Below are 16,889 nucleotides of genomic sequence, written 5' to 3'. Positions count from 1 at the left end.
CTAGTTTTTACAGGTTTTTTAATTTAAGAGGTTTTCAGCTTTTTATATATTTTAACCAGTATAATATATGTGGTATATTGGCCAGTCACTAAATATTGTATGTATTGAATTAAGTTGCTAATTAAATAAGATCCAATTACACTTTCATTTTTGCTTTTATAATTTCCTTTTGGGATATTGCAGTTGGTTGAATAAGGTTATAGAAGACATAAGGATTTGGACATATTTCTTTTGCTGTTTTTATTTTCCATTTAATTCTGTTGTATATGCCTTGCCATTAATAATTTCTAGAATCCATGATATTGCAGTTTGCAGAGTACTATGAATATTCGCAGGTGTTAATCATTTGAGTGTAATACAAATAATCCTGTATACTTAAGGCATCAGTAAGCTACAAAGCTAGATTTCAGGACTATGGTAACTCACTAGAAAACATTGAATAACATGTACAGTATTTTCTATATCTGACACAATTATTATTTAAGCCATGTGACTTATGCTGAAAAGCATCTAAAGTTTTATTTTTATTAATTATTTACATAGTGAAATCACTGTGGAAAAAACACCATCCTTTTCAAGTTCAAGAGGGCAGATACAGGAAAAAATGTAACAGGTTGGGTGGAGCAGTGTAAATGAGGAATAAACAGTGAAAGCTGTACTGTAGTGCCAGCAGAACATTATAAAAATATCAGAAAAAAGTGTTTTTAATGTAAAGCAAAGTGGCACTGGATGTAGTGTGTTGTCACCAAACAGCTAACATACATGATATGGAAACTTTATAAAGAGTTAATGTTTTACTTAAACTTGTCCCTAGGGCAAAAGATAAGTCAGCAAAATGCCTTAACATATCTTACCTTTAGGATTTTCTTATATTTACCAGGAAACTTATCTTAATAACATATTGACAGTAAATAACAATCACAGTTATTAATACATTTATTTTATGATCTACAAACATTTTATTCACAATGCTCAAGGAACTGAATCATTATGGGTATGTGCACTCAGTTTATCCTTTATCTGGCGCCTGGTGCCAGAGGGCAGGGTTGGACTGGCCCATACCATATGCCCGCTGCGCTCCCCAGGCCGCTGATCTCCCTCCCCTGACACGGCCAAAGTATACTTTATTGTACACACACTCAGGAGAGGGGGTAGGGGGCGGTGGAGGGCCACCAGGGGGTTGTGGTGGCTGTGGCGGTTGCCCCTGCACCCCCCATTCCGACCCTGTCTACAGTGGAAGTGTCTGCAACCAACACTGCCCTTTTTTCAACCTAACTTACTATGTTACAATGCTCTTAATACAAGTTGATCCAGGGACTGGTCTGATTGCTATCTTGGAGTGTTGAAGGAATTTGCCCCCTCTGTGGCAAATTAGAGAGGCTTCAGATGGGGCTTTTTTGCCTTCCTCTGGATCAACTAGCAATTAGGCAGGTTACATATTGGGCATTAAGATTGAACTTGATGGATGGATGTCTTTTTTCAACCTAACTTACTATGTTTCTATGTTACTATGTATTATAGTGGTCACTTAAGCAAGTGCAAGAGCACTAAGGGATGCAAGAGCACTAAGGGATGCAAGAGCGTGCCCCTTTGTGTTAATCTACAGAACACTTGTGCCCTCTCAACACTGCTCGACACGGAGCCATAGATGAAAAATCTGGTAGCGTCAGGACACCCAGCTCAGCCCTGTCCCTTCCCCCTGCCTATGTGCTCTGAAGCTAAGCGCTAAAATGCCCAATTGTGAACTTTTGCATACAAAGTTGGCCATTAACTCTCAATTAATATTTTTGCCTGATCAGCTAAACAGAAACCTCATTTTGCTAATCTGGTAGGATAGTACAACATAACCCACAATGGCAATTTGGAGTTTGTAACCACTCCCATAATAAGGGATTACCATTGAAAATAGGAAACGAGTAGTTTATATGAGGCGTTCATATAATCAGTGCTTCTGCCTCAGTGATTCAGATATATCCTGTGACATATCCCGTGGCAATGCTGTGTAAGCGGATGAAGCCTGTTTCTAAGTAATACAAACATTGGGAATGAGTGATGACAAGTTTGCCAGATCTGACTGGTGCCAGTTTTTTTAACATAATTAAATAGAACATTGTGCTAATTTTAAATGTATGCATATTCTACACAGTTATTTAGAGCATTCACAGGTTGGCACACACTCCCATGCTAACATCCCCAAAATGTTAAAAAAGAGATCATAGTCTTTGAAGATAAATACTATGTGAAGGAATGCTTAATTATTGGCTATTATTCAAGCTCTTCTGAGGTCCAACATTAGGCCCGGACCCCTTTATCTCCTAGCAATGTTACAGATATATGAAACCACTTCTATATCAGCCAGTGTTTACCCAAAATCTCATCCTAACTGTACTTTAGGTGGCCATACACTGTAAGATCTGCTCGATTGGGGAGGTTACGAAGCAAACATATCTTCTACCAATATGCCCACCTGGCCCTAGGGCCAAACAATCAAGTTAAAATGGCCATAGGTGCTGCCAGATTGGGGACTGCATCAGCGAGTCCTTGTGGTCCACAATCCAACTTGCACGATTGAGATGTGGCCGATTGCAGGCCAGATGTTGGTCGGAGAGGCCCATCAATGGTGCCCATACACAGGCAGATAAGCTGCCAAACTAGTCTTAAGGACCAATATTGGCAGCTGAAATTGGCCACCTTTAAGCTTGGATTCAAGGAGTATCTAGGAGAGACACCATACATTTATGCTTTCTTCACAAATATTGTGTTAACTGGCTGCTACTCTGAGCCCCCATAGTTTAGGAATCACTGTTAGAAATCCATGTAATGAACTATCTATCAAGAACTTTTATCAAACTGGCAGTAGCAGATAAACAGCAGTTGAATAGGAACAGTATATATCTGTTATAAAAAATGTTCTTTAGAATTTCAGGATTACATTTCAGACCCATGAAAAAAATAGCAGCTGTCGCCAAGTACCTTGCATTCTACTCATGCATATAGTCAGATTCTTAATAAGTTTGGCATTCCTTGGTAAAAAGCATATTCCCCCCGATGTTGCTTATATAACTAATTTCCTAGATATAATACAGTGACTTGCAAAACTGGTCTTGGAAACTGGTTCCACCCACTCAGTGCTGAGCTGTTCTTTTAGCATTCTCATTCTTGCCTCCAGGGGAATGTTTATTATGCATTTGAATGTAAACCTCTAAATTGGCATTTTTAAAAAGAATGCTCTGCTGAATGTCAAATGTTTAGCCTTTGGGTGCCATCACATTTTAAAAATTACACTGACCTCCAAGCTGTTATCTGACTTGTAAGCATTTGGGAAAATCACTGGCCTACGAAAGTTAAACTGAACTGTTTTGAACCTGATAAATAGCATTATACTAATCAATAGTCAACTCTCCTCAGCCTGCATGCTCTAAAGCCCACAATCCCCTGCACACGTGATGTCAATAAGAAAAGGAACATTGCAGTGCAATGCATTGTGGGCTATGTAATTCCTGAATGCTGTCTGTAAGCTGTGAAGAAGATGTTACAGTTTTTAACATCAGTGTTTTAGTCCCTCCTCCCCTGTCAGGATTTTAAATGACGCAGAAGGAGAAGAACTGTTTTGCAGCTGGATTTCAGCATATACAAATGGTATTTATTCATACCTTTTGAAGGAACAGATGATACGTATATGTGGGATTCTTTAACAAATTTGGGTTCAGAAGCTGGAGTTCCCCTTTAAATATTTTTTTTACAATTAGTTTAGAAATGCATCCCAAAGGTCAGGTCACACCTAAGCCATTGCATACTGCATCAACATGAGTCATTCCATAATTCAAGTCATTTCTTAGTCATTAGTGTACATTAGAATCTAGGTAATTACTAGTTATGCTGAAAGACATTCTTGGGTAACTAACAACAGTAATCATATGAAAAGCACATTAGTGCTAAGTAACATGACTGATTAATTCTCTACCTTATAATACAGGCCTTCCCAAGATAAGCAGTTATGCATTAATGTACAGTGGAAGCAGTGTTGCTTCTCACTTCAGCACAGCTGACTGTGCTCTTGTAAAGGACTTACTTGTTTTAGTCATTCTGCAGCAATCAGTCCTGGAGTAAGAGAACAGTCTCTCTGCATAAAGACACAGGCAGTGGTTAAAAAGTCAGTTGTGCTTGTTAGTGCGAAGTAATGGAAATTCAGCTATGCAGACACTATGGCATATTTAAACATTCCCCCCAACATTGAGGATGGAGGAAATGCATGAAGGCAAAGTACACCAATACATTAGGTTGTCAGTAGTATATTGCATGATTTATTTTTTTAGTTTGACAGCAGATTAAGGGGCATTGGCCAGACATATGTATTATCATTTATTGTATAATGTAATAATATGTAATTTGTTATTTATATTATGAGGACCAGCACCTTCTTTGAAACCATGGGCCAAAGGCCAATACCTTCTCCCCATCCTAAAACCTACACTAGCACTTAATGGTTTACAATTGTATTTCACACAGGCTTAAAGGAGCATACAAAATATTTGAGAGGATACAGACCATCTATTGTACCTTTTAAGGATATCAGAAGTCACTCAGTAGTTTAAATATACAGGTTAGGTTACATACAGCCTGTTTTTTAGGAAGTGGCTGCTGGGGTAATTGATGTACTGTATGTCCCAACCCAAACCATATGGCACCACATGTTGGGCTTGAGCCAGACTTTTCAGTCAGACATGACTCCAGAAAATGCATTTCCACTGTCCCATTCCATGGATCTTCAAGCCACCTTCAGCTGGCCCTGGCATTGCATATGGTGCTGTTAGGTTTGTTTGATTTTGAGCACCTTTAAAACTCATGTTCCCTACAAATAATTCCTGTGCTCACACTGCTTCTACAGACAGGAACTCAGCAGCTATAGCAAAAATAGGAAAACTTTGCTCACCACTAAATTTGAAACCATCAGGTGGAACTCAGCAGCTGAAAACATGTCATTTCAGACAGAGGGTCCAAATTATTTTGGCCACATAAATGTCACTGAACACTTTTGGTCACAGAGTGTACAATCAGAGCTTACTCCTTTGTGCTATTTACTTATGGGTGCACATCTCTCAGCAACCTCCAAAATGCTGGAAAAACTTCAGAGCGAACCTCAGAACTCCCAGAAGTAGGTAACAAAACACAGAAAATAAATGGTTAAATCCCAAACCCTCAGTAAATGTTCAGTGAACTATGGCAACTATCCATAATTCTAGGTAAAATTTCACGTGTTGATAAAAGTTTAGTATCTAACTGAAATGTTACAGGTCCAAAGGTGACTTTTTACTTGCAAAAACATAGAAATGATTTTCCTGTTACTGCAGTGCAGTCCTATAAATTCTATAACCATAACCACTGTATCTTTCCAACGAGATGCAGCAACCTAAATGTTTTTAGGTATGTTTTCAGCATAGAAGGAAATGAGCACTGACTGGAAAAAATGGAACAGTATACTCACGTTAAAGAAAATGTAAGTAAAATGTTGCAACATATGATGGGAAATAACAATCGGCCATTAGTTACACATAAGGACCTAAAGAAGGAAGTACAGCATATTTAATTCATGTTATATTTATTTTTAACTGTTCTGCTTACTTAGACACCACAAGAGTCTTAATGGTTGCATTTGGAGGTTATTTTAATACTCCCAGTCTGGTACTACTATTAATAGGCAGATCTGTAAAAGCTATTAAACAGCAGAAAACTTTCTATCTTTATTAATAAGAGAGCTGTAACACCTCAGAGTTACAACTTGCAAATAGAAACAATCCAAAAAAACTTCTATGCACAGCAAAATAACTTTCAGCTTTGATAAATATTAAATGGGAACTATACCATAATATTTATGTGTGCAGTGTACAACCTTAACAGTGCATTGTGTATTATGCATGCTAATTGTTACAATGTTTCAGTATAGCAGATGACTAGGTAGACCCCGGTGGGGAAGGTAGACCTTGGGTGTGGCGTATGCACACAAATATCATTGGCCATGGACTATAGGTGCACTATAATTCTAAGGATGATTCTAATTTGATGGAGGTTAATTGGCAGGGCTAAGGTTCTCCTTTCTAAAACTGTAGAACAGAGGTTAATGGACATTTTTGGTTTTGTTTAACCAGTAAAAAGCACTATAATTTAACTACCCCATAATAAACCAGTTGGGTTTACCTTATCTTATACAACCAGTGCAGTGCATTATGGAATGAATATGGCCACATGCATGTCTGGAGCTAGAGCCTTAATAATAATATCCCTAAATATGTTCAGCATGTCACTTGTTGCTGAACTACCTACTGATTGTTTTGGTTCATTTTTAGTAGAACTGAACACCTGTAGGAGTGATATTTTATTAAGAGTATTGATAAGAAAAGGGAAAAAAAATAATTGTTACTATAATACATATTTATCAATGTATACAGGTATAAAACACTGTATACAATAACCCTTTATGCCTAGGTATTGGTCCCCAGTAAGACCACTGGGTCCCATAATCTTTGGGAACAAGACAATTTCAATAAACATTTATTGCAACTGCTTATCAAAGTGTTATAGTTCCTTGCTCCCACCCCCTAACTGCTAGCTAATCTTGTGTAGTGCAAACAAGGGCTGTGGTAAAAAATGTTGGTACTGCGGGTACCTATGGGGGTGCAGACAAATAACTTGTGTGGGGCCCCATTATGTTCTTAGTATCTGAGAACTACCTAGCATTGCATTGTTGCAAAGTAGAATCCATATAACATATGACTATAGAAGTCTATAAGAGTGCTTAGCCTGGTTATGCTGTCTATTTACAAGCAAACCTTATTGGTTTTCCAGACAATTCTGGACACAAGCCCACCTACCTATAAAGACATTGCAGCATTCCCTACAATTGGAGAACTGCTTAACAGTGGGAGCGTTTTGCAAGGTAGAGTGCTTTTTTTGCCATAGATTGGTGGGGATAATTATGTATAAATCATGTATGGTAGTAGCTTGTTCTATACTGTAATGGGATTTTACATTCTGCTGCTGCTTAATGACTGTAATCTTGTCCTAGGGGTAGACACAATATTCACAACTTTTCGGCGAAGCGAAACGGGACAGATTCGTTCATCACTAGTGAAGACACAGAGAGCTACTAATAGCAGCTACTTGTCACGGCTACTAAAATAGACAATGTTGCTCCTTTACTGATAATTGTCTCTACGTGTATTTTAGCAGAGACAGTTCTCAGAATTATCTATGGCCCTAACTGAGAGTAAGATGTCACTATTTGGAAGTGTTTTTTTCTTATTTGTATATGTGACGATGCTTTCCACAGGGCACTTAAGACATAAGCAGGATTATTGAGACTCTTATTCCTTAATGTACCATATAATGTTCATGCACCAAACTATATATTAGAACAGTGATCCCTAATCAGTGTGTCGTGAGCAACATAATGTTACTCCCAGTTGCATCAAAGTAGTTGTCCATTTTTACGTTTCTGGCTTGGACACAAGCTTTGGAAGCACAGAGACAGTGGCACTCATTTATAAAGTTTGCGCCATGCAGAATTATTTGCACAGTAAACATATTTTCCCTGCCCATGTTTATATTTATAAAACTGGATAAGATTGATGCATTTAGTGTGCAAACATTATTTTATTTACATTTTTTGCACATTTACTCAGTGTAATTGTCCTTAAGAGTTTTTAAATATGGCATAATCGCAAATTGCGAATATCTATGTGTACATTTTGCATCCGAATTATGCCACAACTTTGGTGGCATAAAAATATACCTGTATTTGCCAATTTTGCAAATTGCGAATTTATGTTCGGAAAATGAAAATTAGCGCTATATTCGCACACAACAAATATGCACAGTGGCCATGATCATGCATACCTCAGCCTCATTTGTGAGCCATTTGCAAATTTTTATGCAAAATGCGAGTTTCTCAACGATTCACAAAAAAGGAAAGCTGGGCAAAGCAGTGCAAAATGTAACCGTTTAGGGGAAAACATGCGCAAAAACAACCATACACAAATAAAATATGTGCTACACGAACATTATAAATGACCCCCACTGTTTTATTCCAAGCAGAGCCTCCTGCAGGCCAGCAGTGCACATGGAGCTACCAAATAGCCAATCACAATCCTTATTTAGCACCCTCAGAACTTTTTCATGTTTGTGTGGTTTCCCAACACCTTTTACATCTGAGTGTCTCTCACAAGTAAAAAAGGTTAGTTTTGAATTATTTGATGAAAATATAATATATGGCAGAAGGCCTTTCCCGTAATTCAGAGCTTTCTTGATAATGGACTTGCAAATAATGCGGCATGGTGGCTCAGTTGCTAGCACGTCTGCCCTGCAGCCTTGAGTTTGATTCTAGCTGAGACACTATCTGCAAGAAGCTTGTTTGTTTTCCCCGTGTCTGCAGGGGTTTCCCCTGGGTATTCTGGTTTCCTCCCACACTCCAAAAACATACAGGCAGGTTAATTGGCTCCTGATAAAAAAAATTGTCCCCTCTATGCATAAATGTGATAGGGACCTTATATTGTTATCTCCTCTGGGACAGGGACTGATGGGAATGGTGTATAATCTCTGTAAAGTGCTGCAAAAATGTGTGGCGCTATATAAACACAACACAGCTAATAAATAAAATAATGGGTCCCGTACTCGGACTACTAAATTTCATAAGTGATATACTGTAAGCCTTAGGCCACTCAAGCAGGCATGAGTCGGTATCATATTGGGCTGCCTTATATCTAACTAACAATTAACATTTAAACATTAAGGGGCAGATTTTCTAAAACTTTTTTTCATTTTCTCATTTTTTTAAATTTTAAACTTCGAATAAACCTGTTAAACCAAATGTCTTACATTTACTAAAAAGTCCAGAAAACCCAGAATTTTTCGTCTTGCCGCATGAAAACCGTGACCTTTTAAATTGTTGCACAAAAAAACAGCGTCCAAAATCCGAAACCTCTAATGTTTCAAAGCAAAAGACGGATCCTCCTGGGAAGGGACATCTGCCCTTGACTTCTACACAATCTCTGCAAGTTTTAGCTGATGAATTGTCGGATTGGACACATAGTAAATCTCGAAAAAGTCTTCTTTTACTGTGACTTTTAGTGATAAAAATCCAAAACGGAAATAAAAAAAATCAGATGGTTTGTAAATGGCCTCCAAATAAACCGAATAAGAGGTTATGTCAGTGATCCCCAACCAGTGGCACGGGGCAACATGTTGCTCCCCAGCCCCTTGGATGTTGCTCTCAGTGCCCCCAAACCAGATAGTTATTTTTGAATTCCTGACTTGGTGGCAAGTTTTGGTTGAATAAAAACAAGATTTTCTACCAAATAAAGCCCCCTGTAAGCTGATAGGGTGTATAGAGGCTGCCTAATAGCCAATCTTAGCCCTTATTTGGTACCTCCGTGAACTTATGGTGCTTGTGTTGCTCCCCAAGTCTTTTTACATTTGATTGTGGCTCACCAGTAAGAAAGGTTAGGGACTCCTGGGTTATGTAATAAAATGCTCTAAGTTTGCCCAGGAGCAGTATCATATAGCAACCAATAAGATGTTTGCTTTTAAACAGGTGACCGCTAAATGTTGTCTGCTGATAGGTTGTTATGGATTACGGTTTCTGGGCAAACGAAGTGCCTTTTTTTACATATGGGGATAGTTTTGCTACCAATATATATTTATGTAGTTTAGTAACTATCAAATGCAATGGAATCTGTGGCAGGTGATCTTCCTATAATTCAGAGATTTGTGGATATAAGGGATACCATACCTATATGTTTTAAAGGCAACAATTTAAGTTGTCAGTGCATGTTTATTCTCTCATAATCAATATTCTGTATAGATACAAAGTTACATAATTTTCTTACTTGTAAGAACAAAGCTAATTTATTTGGCTTCTCAATCCACAATTACACTAATGATACTAAAATATTTTGGCTCTGTCTCATCACAAATAGGAAATTATATTTGCTATAATACAGCTCAAGCCCTGGGCCTTGCAATTCATAATGTTTTAATATCTAACTATGAGGTGCTTTGTAGGAACTGTTGACATTGCTCTGATGTAGTTCCCAGTCCATTTTTTGGAAAGGGGCCACTGAGCTAATGAGGTGCAATTTAGGATAACCAACTTCATCAGCAGACCTTAGACAGGGGATAACAGGAAACTGCTGCTAAAAAGAGGGAGTTATACTAAACAAGTGTTTTGAAATAGTTTCTTAGAGAGTTCTTGTCAAAGACAGTAATATAATGTAAACATATAATATTTAAAATGTACAATTGGTTACTACTGAGGAAGGTCTGGGAAATGTTGCATAATAAATGTTTTTTGTGTTGGATGTCTCCCCTATGAGACTAGACAAAAGGGGCCAAATCTCCTGCAAATTTGCCCTATACTAACTTGAATATATTTTCTGAAATTCTTCTCTTAAACAGCATATGTATGTATGTACAGTATATCTTTATTTATAAAGCACTAGTAGAACAGATTAATACAACAGGGGGTTATTAAAATAATAACAGATAAAAAGTATAACAATAAATACAAATAAATACAAGGTACAGTTGCAATAATTAAGAATCAAAGAGACAAGAGGATAGAGGTCCCTGCCCCGTAGAGCTTACAAACAGGGGCGTTTGGGCCCCTCTTGCCGCCTGAGGTGGCTCTCTGCACTAGAAGAGCCGAATTTCCGGTTTAAAAACCGGAAATTCGGCTCTTAAAGTTACCAGGAGCGCCTTTTTGCCGCCCCTTGTAACTGGGCGCTTCTGCCGCCTGAGGCAAGTTTCTCAACTCGCCTCATGGCAGAAGCGCCCCTGCTTACAAACCCTTATCGTCTGCAGGTGAACCCTTATCGTCTGCAGGTATCAGAGATAATAACTTAAGTACAAAGTTCTAAATTTAGCACTAGGAAGTGCTAAATGTATACATAAAATGTAGCCCTGTAAAAGTACATTTGGGATCAAGTTGAAATTATTTAGTTTGCTTCATGTTCGCATACCAATTTAAAGTTAAGTCTGGCCAATCATGCTTTACTAGCTTTGCAAATAACACATTTCACAGCGCAAATACTTCAAGGATTGACAAATACAGGTATAGGACCTGTTATCCAGAATGCTCGGGACCAAGGGTATTCCGGATAAGGGGTCTTTCCGTAATTTGGATCTCCATACCATAAGTCTACTAAAAATCAATAAAACATTAATTAAACCCAATAGGCTTGTTTTGCATCCAGTAAGGATTACTTATATCTTAACTGGAGTCAAGTACAAGGTACAGTTTTATTATTACAGGGAAAAAGGAAATAATTTGTAAAATTCTGAATTATTTGATTAAAATGGAGTCTATGGGAGGCGGGCATTCTGTAATTCGGAGCTTTCTGGATAACGGGTTTCCGGATAACGGATCCCATACCTGTACTGATAAAAAAAAACAGTGCTATTAATTATCTGTGGCCAAACTGTTCAACCATGAAAACAACGTAGCAAATTTATAGAATAACCAGAATGTCAATATCCACCGATAAGCCAGACATAACACTATCCTGATGGATCTCCCTTATTCCATACACAGACGCTTTCAAAATACTTCAATACCATAACAGCACCCTCCAAACTTTACCCACTAACAAATAGGAAATAGGAAATGGCCCTACAGAGTTTACACAATTCATATGTATCACAATTCTTCATCTGAAGAAGACTAAAATCTGAACATGTCTTTATGTCTTTATTGCAGTTAAGTTTCAAGTCAGTGAGTTCTGACAGCCAAATGCCACCACCTGTCACTGTTCCCTGTTCAAAATAATGTACCACCTATGGCAGAAGCTGGTGGTATAGACATCACTTAGGTACTCCATCCTGCCACGGTATCTGTGAACTGGTTATGGACATGGAGGTTGCGTTAATAGTTTTGGTTCTCTCTGAAAGCTAAAAACAATTTGAGACCAGGCACATCATGAAGATGACTGCAAGTGGGAATGAGGTAACTAGAGTTCTGTTCATCTTTCATCAGTAAAAATTAGATTATATCAATTATAATGCAGAGGGCACAAAATGATAAAAGAAATGCATCTAGAAAAGGTATTCTTTTAGTATGTAAGGGGCAAGGTTAAGTTTGATTTGTTATTATGGCTTAACTGAAATTTAACAAATATTTGGACACAGACAATAGTGTACAATAATTAAATGAATATTGGCTTAAGGAGTGTAAGTAGGGGGAAAAAATACATTCAAGATGGTGTGTTTTTCTGCAATTCAAGAAAAATACTGCACAACAACTGCAGTCTTAAACTTTTTTAATTCATTTTTCCGAACTTACATTTGAGATTTATCAGTTGAGAGTTTCTTCTTAAATACACTAGCAATTAAAAAAAGAAAATAGGGATCCATAGGGTTAATGTTCTCCTATGGAACCATTCCTTATTTTACTGTTACTGAGCAGATGAAATTAGCTTATATCTATGTTATTGGCCCATAGGCTTTATGACTACTTCCTGTATTATAGTGTTTAGTAGTGGGTGGATCTTTCTCTTCTGGCCTGCATCTGTTTAACCAAGTGGATGTACCACTGAGACTGGGATCAATAAGGCCTAGACGTGTTCTGACCTATAGGGACCTTTACCTCTAGTAAAGTCTGGGAGCAGGGACCCCTTGAACAAGGAATAGTAAGAGCAGGCTAGTTCTGTAATAGCACTTTCTAGGAAAATAAAACAGTTAGTGATTCTCAGACTGGATGAAAGCAGGCTGAGAATCAGCCCCTACACTCAGATTAGCCTTCCCTAGTGCCTGCTACCCCTACCCACACGGAGTGGATCTTGGCAACGAAACCCACAAATATATATTTTGATGCCAAAATTCCCTCTAAGTTACTTTTGTGCCTGCACCAGGAGCCACTGCATTGGACTGGGTGCAGGCACAGAAATTAGCTTGGAATGTAGGGACTGATTGTCAGCAGGCCGAGAATCAGCCTGGTGTGCCAGTAGCCCTAATCCACATGTTTTCTGACATTAATTGTGTTTTTTCCTATTAAACAGGTTTTTTTTGTTTTTTTTTGCAGGATCAGGGTTTTTTCGAAAAAATAACCTGACCAGGCAAGTTTTTTGTTTGTTGTATGAAAGTGAACTACAATCAGTGATAAATATACCACCAAGTGCAGAAATAATATATATACCTCTTCCCAAAGATGTTCCTTGATTACCATAAAACTGCAGTTATATTCGATTTATTTAACACAGAGGACTAACTGGATATACTTTGGTTTTGTTGTTCTTTAAGTTGGTTTGTAAAAACCCATAAAGCAAAATCTGACAAAGTGAAAACAATCAGGTTAGAGAAAGAGAATGTAAAAATTGTGTAAAAGAAAACTTATTACGCTGATGTCTATTTGGTTCAGTCAAACTGGTTTGGAGAACATTTCATTTCAATGCAGGAGACCTCCCATTTGCATTTACAAAACAAACATCAGGGTTCTTGTAAAGACTTAAGTGGCTGTTTAGGAAAACTAATTTCCCATTAATTTACCAGATGGGAAATTATTGTAGCATATACAGCAAAATGAACAAACAGAAATACCCTAAATAACCTCTTCATTCTCTATGGAAATGCCATGCAAATCATTCAAATCATTTCACGCTAATAAGAACTGCATGCGCAATATTTTGGTTCTTTGGAGGAACTAAAACAGTGGTCATTTTGCAAGCACCCAGGATGATTGAAACCATTTATAAAATTCCTTTCAGAAAGGTTTAGGAGAAACCCGATCTAAAATTCCATTTGATCATAAGGCTGGAATGTGGAATATGTTGTAACCTAAGACTTTCATTCATCAAAGTAAATGGCCCTTAGAATTACAGGCATTTTATACCATATGCATGGATTTTGCTTTACCGAAGCTCAGTATACTGTTAAGACTTTGCATATGTTTATGCTAAAACGTTTCGCTAGTGAAGAGAAGCTCGAGCTGTCATATTTTACATGGCTCGAGAGAACAAAGCCGCTCTGTTTTTAATGTTAAAGAAGCCAACATAAATGCAGTGCTAAATATGAAGGCTTCATTTACAGGTAAAAGCGGCACATTTCTAGGAATAAGAATTTCTTTGAAATGGAATTAGTAGCCCATGGTGCAACAAGCTTATTTTTACAATCTCTGCTCCGTGTCACAGTGATTGACTGTAGCTCTGTTTAAAGCACCGTACTGAGGTTTCACTTGCGCAAGAAATAGTTCGGCCCACAGTCCTGTAAGTGTTCTCTGTAGCTACACTTAAACATGAACGTTGTTTAATGGAAAAACATTCAGTTTTGGGAACAAAACTAGGCTGTGTATTTTCGAAAGAGCTTTTTTTTTCTAACCTTACCTAGAATACATCTTTTCCACATATCCACATATTGCAGCTTAAGATTTACTAAGCTAAGGTGTCTGTATATACAGTACACAAATGTATTCTGATTCAGTCGGCAGAGATCATTAAAAAGACATTAAGACTTTCCTAAACTGTTTAGGCCGTGACCCTACCCCCTAAAAAGGTAGAAATGAACTGGACCCCTCATAATGCCCTAAAACCTAAAGGGACCATAAATGCAGCTTAATTTACTGCTTTCGTTCTGAGGAAGTGAAATATACAAAAATCTTTAGTTACTTAGAAGGCAACAATCAAAGCCACACATATATTTTGTAGCTTTATTTTGCTTTTTACAAGGGAAATGTCACAATAAATAATAATCACATTGTAATGTTTGTTAGCTAGGAAGGTAGTGATTTACTTCACTTTCCATCTGTTCTGCTTGTTCCTAAGAAAAAGGTTGGCTAAATATGAATATTTTTACAATAGCTGAAAAGTAACATTTTTGTAAACTAGTCAAGCTACTGTAAATTAAAACATCCTGTTCGTAGACATAGAAACCATGTTGTCAATTTAGCATGCAATTTCCAAAATGTTATTTCTGTGTAAAGGAAGTTGACCTTAAAACTAACTTTAACTGTGAAGCCGGTGATATTCTGAGACACATTATAATCAGTGGCATATTTAGGTCTGGTGTTGCTCTAGGCACTGGACCTAAACACGTCCCTAGGTCATGCATGTGACGTCAAACGCAGCAAAGTTACATCATGCAAGCGCTTGTGCAAAGCCCGCGACCCCCTACCCCCCTCAACCCCTAGCTCAGTCGCAGGATTTCCTATGGAAATCAGCAGTAGAGGCTGGAGGGATCTTTTAATTATTTTTTTTTTTAAAAAAGAAAATATTGGCACTGGTCTTCAGGTGCCTTATTATGAATACATTCATGATTGTAATGTGCTTTCCTTGTTTAATATTTAATGATTGTGTTTTTTTGGGGTTTTTTCTCAGTTACAGCATTTAGGCAAAGCGGAGGCCAATGATGTAACTCTGTGTGAGTTTTCGAGCGGAAAAAAGCTAGTTTGTTACAAAAGCCCGTTCGTCAAAAAGTTATGGAAATAGCCAAGCTTTTTAAACCCAAAACCCACGCAGTGTTTCCTTTATGCTTAGGCCTTAAGGCTTCTGCCACAGGGGGCAGATTATCAGCCTGTGAATATATGCATGGCTAGAATCCACCCTGTGTGGCTGGAGCTAAAGGCTCAAGCTATCATAAATCAGGCCCTTAATGCACCTCTCATTACAAATACCCTTGAGAAGCCATGTGACTTGTGTAATGTCTTCTATGAGTTTGCAATCAGTTAGATCAGATTCAGTTTGATGGGAAAAGCTAATCTCCTAATTTAATTCCAGATTTTTACATAGAGCGAGATACAATTCAATGAGAAAAACACACGTAAAACTTTACCACATGAAAACTCTATTGAAGCCTATGGGAAAAACTGAAACTTTTTAAGGGCAATGACACATGTAGCTACTTGTAGCCATCTATTGTAATGGCTACAAAGTAGACAATACTGTCTCAATGTTTTCTATATGTGTGTTTTAGCAGAGACAGTTCTCAGTATATTCTCTATGGCAGGGTAGACGGGTGGCTGGATACAAGTAGCAAAGTATTTCATAGTCCTAAAGGGAAATATTTTTTTTCTCAGATTGAATCTAATCCATAAATTGTCATGTGATAAACCACAAACTAATGTTTTCTTGTTGATTTTAATCTGGCCAAATATCTTTAGTGATCTGTTCAGGAGAAATGGCATCTGTCATCGGCATGTTTGTCAGGTTCTTGTATGTCTAATGTAAAACCTTCTCTGTTTTAGAATGAAGGACATTAAGATTTAAATCCTGATGCATTTTATCAGAGTAAAAGCTAGATAAGTATTCCTTAAGGGTGCAGGATGTCATGGTTGGTATTAGAAAGGAAAGTAGCAAAGTGCTACTGTCAGGAACGACTGCCTGTCACAAAACTCCAGTAGTGCTGAAAAGTCCTTAGTAGCTTTATCAGAAAGGTCTATGTAATTACAGCCATAAGCACTCACAGAAACGCTGCACTGACTTCTCTGTCAAAAGATTAGTGGTGTCTGTTTTCCTGTGCCAGAGACAGACAACTCTTTGCTTCCTGCTCTCTCCTACTCCCCCCTCCCTCAAGAATGCTAAGAATTCACTCCCCCCCTTAGGAATGTGGACCTGAGCCAATCAGCAGGAAGCGGACTCATAGGGGGAGATTTACTAATCCACAAACGGTCCGAAGGCGCCCGAATGCGTTTTTTCGTAATGATCGGTATTTCTGCGACTTTTTCGTCGCCGTCGCAACTTTTTCGTATGTTCCACGACTTTTTCGTCACCGTCGTGAAAAAATCGGATTGGTTTTTCCGCCGTTTACAATCCCTCAATACGAAAAAATTGCAACAACGACGAAAAAGTCACAACAACTACGAAAAATCGCAACGGCGACGAAAAAGTCGCAAAATTTTTGTTTCCAATGCG

The sequence above is a fragment of the Xenopus tropicalis genome, chromosome 5, assembly GCF_000004195.4.
Source record: "Xenopus tropicalis strain Nigerian chromosome 5, UCB_Xtro_10.0, whole genome shotgun sequence".
Classification (NCBI taxonomy): Eukaryota; Metazoa; Chordata; class Amphibia; order Anura; family Pipidae; genus Xenopus; species Xenopus tropicalis.
Note: the sequence above shows the minus strand (reverse complement) of the source record.